The 13,072-nt window shown below is 35.7% G+C and overlaps 1 protein-coding gene across 2 annotated transcripts in view; it reads right to left on the reverse strand.

Moving 5' to 3' along the window:
- Window positions 1-13,072, reverse strand: part of LOC5565328 (inositol-pentakisphosphate 2-kinase) — a 344,143-nt gene that overhangs the window by 246,535 nt on the left and 84,536 nt on the right. Inside the window, exon 2 of one of the 2 annotated variants that reach the window (XM_021846800.1) lies at window positions 9,773-9,847. The exons of the other annotated variant lie outside the window; for it this stretch is intronic. The gene's annotated coding sequence lies outside the window, so the exon portion shown is untranslated. The remainder of the gene's footprint in view (window positions 1-9,772; window positions 9,848-13,072) is intronic. 2 annotated transcript variants of the gene reach the window in all.

The following is a 13,072-nucleotide window of genomic DNA, read 5'->3' on the forward strand; positions in this document are numbered from 1 at the left end:
TACTTTGTGTGGGTAACATTTCACACGAAATGTTTCAATTTTTGCCGTTCAAAATTCTCGATTTCAAGGCTCGTTTTAGTAAGCTTTTTCCAAAAATATATTTGAAAATGTATAATGCCCAACTACCTTAGAGTGGTTTGACGATTTCAGTTGATGATATGACTGTTCCATCAATGATTATCATGAGCTGGCCGGAATTCGATCAAAGTGTCCGGAATATGAAGCAAAAGTGAGGAAGCGTCCGTAATAAGAATCATGAAAAGGCCAAACATTTTGATTTGTTTAAAATTATTCAAGTTTCGGAAGCGTATTCCTTACCCACTATTCGAAAGTTAAGGGCTTTAGACGCTTGATAACGCTAAAGAATCAAACAGAATATTTTTTTTTGTTTGCTCTATGCTGGGTAATACTTCACTGAGGCCTTAAGTGTCCGTAATATGAATCAAAACGGTAGATAATGATAAATGATAGGGATAAATTTGAAGCCTGCCTCAGAACAGCAGGGACGAAAACAATCATGCTCACTATACTCAATTCACTGACATTTATGCCACTATCAAAGTAACCGCACCACCACCAATATGATTTTACTAATGAAGATGACACAAAAATAGATGAAGAAAACAAACAACTATGCCCGTATGTCGTTGAGTTTTTGATTAACATAGCTCAAACTAGAAAGTTTAATAGTATACGCAACAAGTTGCAGAATGGTGATTTTAAAGCAGTCGTGCATTTATTCAACAAAGCTTGCCGAGTTTGACAATTACGACGAGTGCTCTAAGAATCGAGTTCTGCAACGAATTACGTACATATTTTTTTGAAAGGAGATTGGGCAAATCTGGGCCCGGAATGTACACAGATGACTCATATATCATTTGAAAGACCTTAATGAAACAAGAAAACGTTTATATGAGGCCAAAATTATCCATCGTGGGAGAAAAAAGTTATTTCGCATGGTTTAGGATGAATTTTTGATACATTTCATTTTCTTTCTATGCATATTTTGAACTGATTAACAATGACAAAAAATATATTCTACACTGTTATAATAATGGAATGCTCTGTATTTTAAAGAAGTGAATTAAGAGCCAGTTCGCGAGAGCCGCAACCCCTTCTTGTATTGATGTTCTCCGATCAGGCTGAAATTTTCAGGGATTATTCTACTATATAAAAGATGATGTTTTGCAAAATTTTAGATTTTTATATTAGGGGGAAGTGGGACAAAATGACCCCCAATGATTTCATGTCACTAAACATGCAAAATCACAAAAACTGATATAACTATAGTAAAAGTGCACGGATTATGTTGAAATTTGTCATGAATACTCTACGTTATATGAACTTTGAGATTGGCATGGTATATGGATTTTGAAAGTACTTCAAATCGAGAAAAATGAGTTTTTCATAAAAAAATTAGTGATTTTCAAATCGATTTTTTTTCTTACCAACCGAACTAGGTCAAAAAACTAAATGTGACGTTTTGTAGGGTAACTCATGACCTTTCATTTGAGGTGCATTCCAGATATGCCGTTTCAAGAATTTTCGAAAAAAAAAATTTTCTGTGTAGTGTTTGAACTTGAGCCATTTTGCGAGTACCGCAACCGCCTTGTCTAGAGAGGTTGTATTGATGTTCTCTGATCGAGCTGAAATTTACAGGAGTTGTTTTCCTATATAAAAGAATATATTCCGCAAAATTTCAGATTTTTTTATTAGGGAGAAGTGGTACAAAGTAACCACTAATGATTTAATATATAAAAACATTCAAAATCAATTAAAGTGCTATAATAGCGATAGTAAAAATAAACGAATTTGCATGAAATTTGGCATGTTTAATTAACGTTAAATGAACTTCAAAATGAACATGGTATTTGGATTAGAAAAATGTTTCAAATTGATAAAAAAATCTGTTTTATTTTTTTTTTTAATTAGTTTTTTTTTTCAAATCGACTTATATTTTTGTCAACCGAATTAGTTTAAACAAATAAATATGAAGTTTTGTAGGGAAACTCAGGAGCTTTCATTCGCGGTGTACCGTAGTGAATCAAAATTCGGACGGTACCAATATCCGGACACTCTGATAATATTTACCAATAAAATGCTAAATTGACAACATTTATACAACTATATTGAATGAAAAAATGGCTGTTTTTGTAGTTTTTACGACGTATTGGCCTTTCGGAGGTCTGTTCAACAAACTCATCAATGTCCCCGATGAGATCAGCTCAAAGGTATAAATTTATTGGTTAGAGATAATCGTATAGCATATTTTTATTACTTACATTTGGTCTCTTACTAGGCAAACAAATTCAAATTTTTAAATTCAATATAGGGTAATTCAGGTCGCTATCTGTAATTATTCAGTTTTAATAAGCATATAGTAATAATATATAAATTATAATTCACTTAATAAACGATTTTGCATTCACATCGATCAATCAACAATGAGTAGGTATTTTTTTTCAATTCTCATTCTCCCACTTGACATTTCCCCCATGCGTTCGAGGGGCGCTTAGATGGAGGCAATTGTCGCAGTAGTAGTGATTGTAACATAATAATACACAAAGTTATAGTTTAAAAGTTTAGTGACACCACATTCAAAAAATATGCTGTAAATATGGTTTAAAAAAGTAAAAAGAGGCTGTCCGGAATTGGAGCCCAATGTTTTTGAATCCGGACATTGCATTGGAATTGTATGTTTCGATGCCGTAAGTACACATTTTTCAAATAAAACTGGAATAATACTTTGAACATCATCAAAACATGAAAAATATGTAATAAGAACACTACTGTGCGTCGTTCATTGAACCAATCAGTGATGATTGCAGTTTAAACCACCAACATGTCTGTCCAAACAACTAAATCACAAACATTGCTTACACAATATGTGTTCATTACTATTCAAAAAGAACCCATTTGGCAACACTATAGTATACACTTTTAATAAGGGAAAAGTGGATCAAAATGACCCCCAATATTTTTGTGTCGAAAAATACACAAAATCACAAGAACTACTGTACCGTTTAAACGGATTGTACTGAAAAATATGTTTTTTTTTTGTAAAAAACACGCAATTTTCCGTGGAAATATGCAATTTTTAACAATCTTCGTCTCTCTTTTACTCTTTCGAGAAATTTTCAAACATCAAGGCTAGTAAAAGTCAAAATTCCATTCAAGATATAAACAGTACAGTGTCTCATAGCAGCCATATGTGCAGTCAGTCTAAACTAAGTTAAACTCAATTATTTACAAATTGATCTCTAGCAAACATACCATTATACACACATACATATGACCCTCCTAATCAAACCCATCAAACATTATCCAAATTAAAAAAATGAAGTAGTTGATTCCCATCCAAACAGCGTGAGAATAAACAACGCTTACTACTGAACCGCCGAAGCTGCTAACGAAAACATTGGTGCAATGACTTATTGTTATCCACATCATCACTTTTACAAGAAAGTGACATTTCTTTCAGATAAGGCAGCGGCAACACGGTATAATATAATCGGTATTACAACTACCGACAAGAGGCCTCCATACGCTGCTCATACCGCCCGGATATTGATTTACCACGGTACACCGCGAATGAAAGCCCTTGAATTGTCCTACAAAACTTCAACCTAGTTCGGTTGACCAAAAATTAGTCGATTTGAAAAAAAAAACTAATTTTACAAACATGTTTTTCTCGATTTGAAACATTTTTTTATCCAAAATGATCATTCATATAACGTAAAGTAAACATGCCAAATTTCATACAAATTCGTGCATTTTTACTATCGCTATTCTTCTTCTTCTTTCTGGCGTTACGTCCCGACTGGGACAAAACCTGCTTCTCAGCTTAGTGTTCTTATGAGCACTTCCACAGTTATTAACTGAGAGCTTTCTATGCCGATTGACCATTTTTGCATATGTATATCAAGTGGCAGGTACGAAGATACTCTATGCCCTGGGATGTCGAGAGAATTTCCAACCCGAAAAGATCCTCGACCGGTGGGATTCAAACCCACGACCCTCAGCTTGGTCTTGCTGAATAGCTGCGCGTTTACCGCTACGGCTATCTGGGCCCCTACTATCGCTATTATAGCAGTTTAATTAATTTTGTATTTTTTTATATATTAAATCATTAGTGGTTATTTTGTACCACTTCTCCCTAATATAAAAATCTGTTATTTTGCGAAATATCTTCTTTTATATAGGAAAACATTTCCTGTAAATTTCAGCTCGATCGGAGAACATTAATACAACCTCTCTAGACAAGGCGGTTGCGGTACTCGCAAAATGGCTCAAGTTCAAACACTACAGAGAAAAAAAAAAAATTTTCGAAAATTTTTAAAACGGCATATCTAGATTACACCACAAATGAAAGCTCATGAGTTACCCTACAAAACGTTATATTTAGTTTTTTGACCTAGTTCGGTTGGTAAGAAAAAAATCGATTTGAAAATCACTAAATTTTTTATGAAAAACTCATTTTTCTCGATTTGAAGTACTTTAAAAATCCATATACCATGCCAATCTCAAAGTTCATATAACGTAGAGTATTCATGCCAAATTTCAACATAATCCGTGCACTTTTACTATAGTTATATCAGTTTTTGTGATTTTGCATGTTTAGTGACATGAAATCATTGGGGGTCATTTTGTCCCACTTCCCCCTAATATAAAAATCTAATATTTTGCAAAACATCATCTTTTATATAGAAGAACAATCCCTAAAAATTTCAGCCTGATCGGAGAACATCAATACAACTTCCCTTGGAAAGGGGGTTGCGGTTCTCGCGAACTGGCTCTTAAGACTTTGATTCAAAGATGAAAACATTACATGGTGATGCTAGACGGCAATGCATTGAAAAATAGTGAAAAATACATTTGGATATTCAGTTGAGTTTCCTACCTGGCCTTGCTACCCACATTGCACCAACCAACTGCTTAACTGTTTAGTAGCCGTTTACTCTATAAAGGATTTTACAAACAGTTCAATAAAGCGATCAGCTCAATCTTTAAGTTAAGAAGAATGTCAATCATTTTCGTGCTACAAGTTGGTATGCGCCCAAGATCATTATTTAACTATTTAATGCCAATTTTATATTGAATCATTTTTCAACCAAGCGACCAACTTTTCCAGGACTATCTTGATGAATTTCACTTATATACATACCATCATTTACAACTGCCCCGTTATTCTTGAGCAGTTAAGCGGCATCCTCAACTTCCCTCAAAGTGGGAGTGGGTTGGTGCTATCGTCCAAATTCCAACGTAGTAATTTCTCCCACTGCCTTAAACTCCGCAACTGTGCCCTCAGAATCAATCAAATGTTCGTCGAAGTGCTGCTTCCACCTTTCAATCACATCGCCTCCGTCCAAATGATAGAAACATATACTTTGTACTTCGGCTCGCGGCATGAAAACTTGGAACATACGGATCTGCTTCTTCCAGTTCTGTCTATGATGCTTCTCGTTCTTCTACTTCAGAATAGTTCTACACCCTTCGTTGGACCAGTTTCATCCAACAACATACATTGTTCCCACCTGCGATGTTGATAGCTGCTATGACTGTACTCCAACAGCCCTCAAGTAGGGCATAAGCAAGCAAAACATTTACGTTTGCTGAAGATACGGGGCTTAGACACTGGTGACATTTGTCTGCTTCAATCACTGAATGTCATATAGAAGCGGGCGTCGGTACTATTTGTTATTAAGGGAGTTTTAAGCGCAGTTTTATCATTATCTGGTAATGATCATAGTCTTTAATAGTATCACTGACGTCTATTATTTCGAATATGTACAATCCATCAATCAAAACCTAATTGATTTGAGATTGTATTTACTGAGGTGACCTTCAGATGTATCATTACGGTAGGAAGTAGGTGCTAAGAAAGAACATATTTTTGGAGGTGGCAAAAATAATTAGGTGTTCGCCAGTCGCTGATTTTTCCAATCGTCCGTCTAAACTCCTCCTCTTGACCAACCGGAGCGTTTAAATCTCCTATAATGGCCTTGATGTCGGCGTTTGAGCTGAGGTCGTAGTCGCGCTATGAAATACGTCCGTGTCATCATCAGTGTAGTTGATCAACCGTTTATCCTCAACCTGCACTTTCTTTCGTTGATCGACCTCCCTGCGATCACGTGTTTATGCATGAAGATAAAAGTGTGGTAACTCTTATGCGGTTTTCCACCACTATAACAAGCACGTGAATGCTCTGTACGACAAGCGAGATTTTTCTTCCAATGTTGTGCAAAATGCAACCCAACATAGTGTTTAAAACGGATATTATATGGGAATTCCATCCTGAGTAAAACGCCAGTTTAAATTGTCATATTTCTAGCGCACTAGAACAGAAAAATACGAACTGACCTTGGTGTTCACCAGGTATCTTACTTAAAGTGAGATGTTTGTCAATCGCCTTTATTTCCTATCTACGTATGCTTTAAGTATTCACATACCAGCAACTTAAACGTCATAATAACTGTTCAAATCACTATATTTTTGAATAGTTTACGATAATACATTTAAAAGCACCCTTGCATACGAATCAAAAACATGTGTGCAAGAAAATATGATATAGTAGAAAATTGTCCAAAACAAACCCTTTCTTACATCGTTCCAGCACACATAACTTTTTCCCCCCACGACGAATATTTTAGACTCCATATCAACTTTTTCTTGTCTCATTTAGATCTTTCCAATGATGTATGGGTCATCTGTGTACATTCCGGGACCAAACTCCATACAATTGTGACCAATCTCCTTTAGTAAAAGACTACTTGAAAGTAGTAGACAATTTATGGGAATGCATTCATCATCATTTTGAAATTTCTGAAAATTGTTGTGTAATGCAACTCAACACAGTTGCATAATTGAAAAGCGTTGCAAAATAGTCATTAAGACACTGCATTCAATTGCGTAATGACTATGACAAATTACAGGCTCATGATCTGTTTATTGATTCCAAGGCAGTGTACGACTCAGCTAAAAAGAAATAACTGTAGCATATGCTGTTCAAACATGATTTTCTGGCAAAACTAATTAGGCTGACGCGTGGATGACACGGAATCAAGTGACGTAGGTATTCACCTAGCTTTTGACGTTGGACGGATTGTAGCAATGAAACGCCCTTTCGAACTTACTGTTGAACATCACACTCGAGAGTGTCATTAGAAGATCTGACGTACTCTGGAGAGAAAGACAGCAAAGATAGATGTAATCATTAACGTTAAGTTAAGTTAATGATTGGATCTATCTTTGCTGTCTTTCTCTTCAGAGTACCTCTGTTCTTCTAATGGTTGCAGGTAGGGATAGCAATAGGCCTAGTGGTGTTGGTGCTGAGGTACCATGGTGGGTACTATCTAAAAATAAATATTCTAGGAAAATATGCTTCAAGATCTTTAAAAAACATCATACGCAAATACCAAAAAAAAAACAATCGTAACTGCACCAACATGTGGAAAATTTTCAAAAATTGCTCCACTGACCAATAAGCTGCAGCCTTCCAAGTGCTCAGACAAAGGGTTAATACGGTTTACTCAATGTGGCAAGGTAAGAAGAGTTTGCATTATTAACCATCGCATGATTTGCGCCCAACGGGTGAGCCCCAGCTGAAACTGTAACTCTCATACGGGAGGTTGCTGTTTGCTGCTGTCGCCCTTTGCATAGTGCACTGCCCTTTGAAACAATATGCAAAAAATAAATGTATCGTGCAATGTGGTGCAAGGGGATAAGTTTAGGTACTTCCAAACATGATTCATTGTCGTTACCTTCCAAGTTACCTACGTCAATGACCATGAGAAAAGGCGAAATACGCATATCCCGAGTTCGTCATCGAAGAAAGCACCCACTGAGATGACAGAGAGTATGGGCACAATGGGTTTCAAGTAGCGATTGTTATTTGGCAAAGGACGACGACGGCCGCTACATTATCAAGACGGATGAAGGTTTCATCGGAAAAATCTTTATGCCAGTAATACTCAATGACACGAAAAGCGGGACAAATCGCATTTTCGGCATACATTGTATGATGATGGCTCGGAGGGGGGTACTTCACGATAGGATATTTGTACATCGACGTACAATGCAAGGACTTGATCTCGGTGGGGTGTTTGAAGGACTTGCATTCGAGAAAAAAAAAATGGGAAACATTAAAGATGCTGGTAGCTCGAGCTGCCAGTAGTTGGAATAACGAGATTCACATCTTGGTAGTTCAAGTAATTGAAATGTTCAGTACAGGCTAAAAATGTGTCTAATTTAGCACTATTTGATTATATTGGACTATCATAGAAAACAAGAAGCTAAACTAATACTGCATTAAGCTCTACTCGAGGAGAGCCCGAATAGACGTCTAATTTTGAAGTGTATGAATTAACTTTAACGTGTACAAAATCTCCCATCTTTTCTTCACAAAACCCTAATGCAACGTAAACCATGAATGAATGAAAACTTACGCATGCTCTGGCACTGCTGATGTTAGGGAACATTACTGTCACCCAGATTTCCATCCAAACACACATAACCCAGATCAACCTGCTTTTCCCGAAACCAGTTCCCAGAAAGATGGAACCAGATGATGAAGGACCGACGAAAAAAAACTAGTTCCACCAGCAAAATTAGGGAAGACGACGGCATAAAACTAGATTTTTTTCTCCTTGTTTACAGATTCCACACATGGAAGATGGCAGGGCGCGTTGTAGTGATACCTAAACCTTGCTTCCATACGTAAATGACTCACATGTAAAATCAAACTCAAGAGGAGTAAATATTTTCATTGACTTTTCTCCAGGGGCTGGATGCTGGAATGTGTTTGTTTTCTTCCCGAACGCTTGAAACGATTAATGCATGCAATTGTAGTTACGACGATGAAATGAGACCTGCTCGTAAATCAGTTACTTGGAATCTCGCCGACTGGGGTGGCTGTGAAGCTACAGAGAAAGTAACGCAACACCACACCCAAGCCGAGACGAATGAATTTGGAGATTTGAATAAATATTAATTAAGAGATTCTGGATTTAGACGATGGTTCGTTTAAAAAAATTCCACTCATGTTTTAAATATGGAGGAGAAAAAATGACATCGTTTTCTAGGAAACCTTAAGCCTCGGTAAGGAAGTAGGCATTTTTCTGTCCATGTGATTTCAGCCTGGAGGTGATTTCCAAAATTCTAAAGATACCAACCATGGTACCTAACATTGCGGCATGGATGCTAAACGCATAATTTGTGGAGGTACTTCTCACAATAAGGACGTGTGTCCTGTAAAATTAACAATCATACGTTTAACTGTGGGATTGCCCTTCGCGCAAACGAATCGTTTAGACCGTACCTGGCAGATGATTCATCAATGCTTATGCTTTGAAACCAAAAGTTTTTGAACTTTGGGTATTTACTTTCATAGCTGCATATTTGACTTTTCAATGTACTGGACAGCAGGGTCATCTGCTTCAAACTGACTTGAGGGAATTGACTCACAATAAATTCAGTTTTAGTTCATTTAAGACTTTTATCGTGGAACAATTCTCAAAGCATTTGAAACGGCAGGATTTGACGAGCGAAAATAATATTTACATCGAAAATGATAAATTGGATATAGAAGGTAAAATCACTCAAATGACTTTTGGAATTTCGAAATTAATTTATATAAGCCAAACGAATATAAAAAAAAAAATGATGAACCTTTCACCTGCTGAACAACAGTTCGAGGAATGCAAATATTTTAACAAAACATTGCGCAGCCAATATTCAAATTCAAGTGCATACATAATTAATACAACTCTCTCACCTGTTCCACCTGACTCCAAGAATCGCTCGCTTGTTTGGTCAGAACAAAGGGTGTGTCGGCAATACACAGATAGTTCTGAAAAAAAAAAACAAACAGTCAATTATTCACGATGAATAGTTTTTTTTTCGGTACGGTGAAATCGACTAAATTAAAACATCACAGTACTTTGCATACTATTTAGCGAAGGTGCACGTCACTATCGCATTGTTTTGGGGTCGTGCTCTTTCCAATTTCTGCCCAGCTCATCGGCTCATCATCAGCATCATACCACCAAGTTACTCGAATCGTTAGGTAGGTACATCGTTGGATGTTAAACCTATTGTATACAACACGTAGCTACAGCACACATAGGCAAACGCAAAGGTGCAATCTATTCATATGCTGATTAAGCTGAGCCGACGCCATTTATTGGCGTTCTTTGACCATATATCAGCCGTCAACCATGTACAGCGCAGTCGGTGCACAATGGTCGGGTTCCATTTAAAGAGGCAGATAAAACAAGCCAAAAAGTATACCATTTTTATGTTGTTTAGGCTGATACAAATATTAATTTTCTTTTATGTCCGAGACCACTTGGACGGTACGAGGGGGGGGGGGATAAAAATAAATAAGGAACAAAAAAATAAAAATGAAAAAAAAGTTATTTTTTGAATTTATATTTTTAACGATAGTTGTTAAGCTTTTTCCAAACGTCATCTGGATCATTATTTTACCTGGATTTTACTCTAAAAATTGAAAAAACCTAACTCATTGTCAAAAAAATGATGAACCTTTTTTTTCTCCCCTTCAATTGTAGGGTTTTTGGGGGGGGGTGGTGACATAAAAGAAAATTAATATTTGTATCAGCTTTATTACTTAAAAAAAAAAACCTCAAAATCCATCATATCATGGGGTAAGACACTCATTAATATTGGTATTAATATCCGTTAATATGAATTGATATACTTTAAAAAACCCTCAATGCATCATATTCTTATGATCCTTGACTGAAATTGTACTAAACTTTAAATTTCTTTAAATTGGCTAAACTCAAAAATTTGAAAAATATCATTTTGAAATTAAGTACAAATGTAATTATTTTATAATCAAATATTTTATTAATATTATGCACAATCTGAAAGCTTGTTAAACCATATAACTATCAATATTTGGTTAAAGTTTAAGTACTATTGAATATCTTAGTAATTTCGATGATATTTGAAGAATTCCATATTTTACATACATTTTGGCGATATTTCCTTTTCCAATATTTACATGCAATATATCAACCCTTTTTTATACCACTATTTCATTATTCTCACTAGATATTTATTTATTACTAGTGGGCCCGGCAAACTTCGTCTTGCCATCAAGTCATCAAGTAGGCTGTTGAAAAATGTCATGGTATCTCCTATACAAAATTACATATTAGTACTCCCCCGTTTTACCAAATTTTCCGATAACTCCCCCAAACTTTTTCGCCATATGAACACGTCGGAGCCCTTCAAGAAGACAATAGTGAAAGAATTGTGCAAATCGGATGTCCTGTTCTCAAGTTATTTCGTGACATACAAACACCACTCCATTTTTATTTATATATAGATTCAACTTTGCAATAAAATAATTAGGCGATAAACTAGTTTTGATCAATTTTTACTGATTTCCGATCATTGTGCAGTGGAAGAATAATCGGTGCGTATGGCTGTTTAGCAGCTCAAATGAAACGAGCTCTCAAATTGGTGAATTGCATATAAGTGTAATAATGAGCCATTAAATGCTGCACGTTTAAACAGAATGGAAACGTAGAAACGACTTATTTCGACGGTTTGGACAAGAAGATTGGCGTGATAATGACACTTCAATTGGCTTGGAAATATGTGTTCAAGTCTTGAGCAGCATTCATTGCTTCGAATTAAAAATTGCCCAATATGCTGATCTAAGAAACCTTGATCTGTGAATTGGAGGGGATAACGAATCGTAGCATTATATTTATTCCTTCAAGAAATATCTAAGAAAAGATTTCTTCCAGCTATAGAGTAAGGTGGGTCAAAAGTTCGGCCTTATTTTCCAGAAAAACTATAGCAGTTGAAACAAAATAAATACCATACAGTGAACCTTCAACATATTGGCTATAATTTTGGTGAACAAACTTGTGTCAAAATATTTACCCATTTTTAGTTATAACAGTTTCAAAATTGATTGTCTTAAACGAACTTTTGTCTCACCGGTGGGGCAAGAGTTCGCTGGCTGAAACACAAAATATTGATACTTTTATGACAGGCATACTTTAAACCAGCCGTAAGCTTATGTTTGCCGAAAAATACACTCTAAATTTTCATCAAAAAATTGCCCAAAACAGGGTTAGTTATAATATACCCAAAAATAGCAGTTTTTCGCAAAAACTAATTAAAAATGGGCCAAAATTTTCGGGCTCTCTCAAGGGGCTCCGCAGCTTGTAGGTTGAAGCGCCCATTTAGCGAATAGGGAGTCGTGGGTCCGATCCCCACTGGAGCACGTGGTTTCTTTTCGCAATTACAATTTCAATTTGTAGCGGACTTTGGGGCAAGTGTGCCATAGGGGCAAGTGTGCCACCCCTGCTTTTTATTAAAACTACAATATATATTTTCTTTTTGAGCTTAACAATATGTTCCCTTATAGTTCACAATACAATGATCAAAATATGATGAAAATTGCTCTATTTTTCTCGTATTTACAGCAACTTGTGCTAAGACAACCAAATTTGAGTGGAATTTTATAAGATTTTGTTGTTTCTAAATAGCATGGTGAAAGGTCAATTATAAACAGATTTTTCTAACGTACTGTACATCGTGAAAATATTCAAATGTGTAAGTTATTGTGGCATTTTAATCAAAAAAGTATTTAATTTTACCAACGAAATCCAGTTTGGTTGAAATCTATACTTATTGGGGCAAGTGTGCCACCTATTTGGTAAACAAAAAATGTTGGAGTGAAATTTATAAAAATGTAAACATCTTCAACAGAATCATAATAATAAACCAAAATGAGGCACCAGTAGTAATTTCTGAAGTATAGTAGGGGAATAACTGACATGTTTGCCCCCTAAAGTGATTTTTTCTCAGAATATTCAATATTCAATACGTTTTTCGGCTTATTAAGTACAGTTTTACATATCTACATCAATATTTTACCGTTATTTAGTGCTGATCTAGACTAATATTATACATATTTGCCGTAATATAAGGGTAATACATATATTGTATGGAATGGAGACAAAAATAACCATTTTAGTTATTCGGATTGAGTAATAGGGAGTTACGCATGTTTTGAATCCTGTTATAA

The sequence above is a fragment of the Aedes aegypti genome, chromosome 2 (genome assembly GCF_002204515.2).
Source record: "Aedes aegypti strain LVP_AGWG chromosome 2, AaegL5.0 Primary Assembly, whole genome shotgun sequence".
NCBI lineage: Eukaryota > Metazoa > Arthropoda > Insecta > Diptera > Culicidae > Aedes > Aedes aegypti.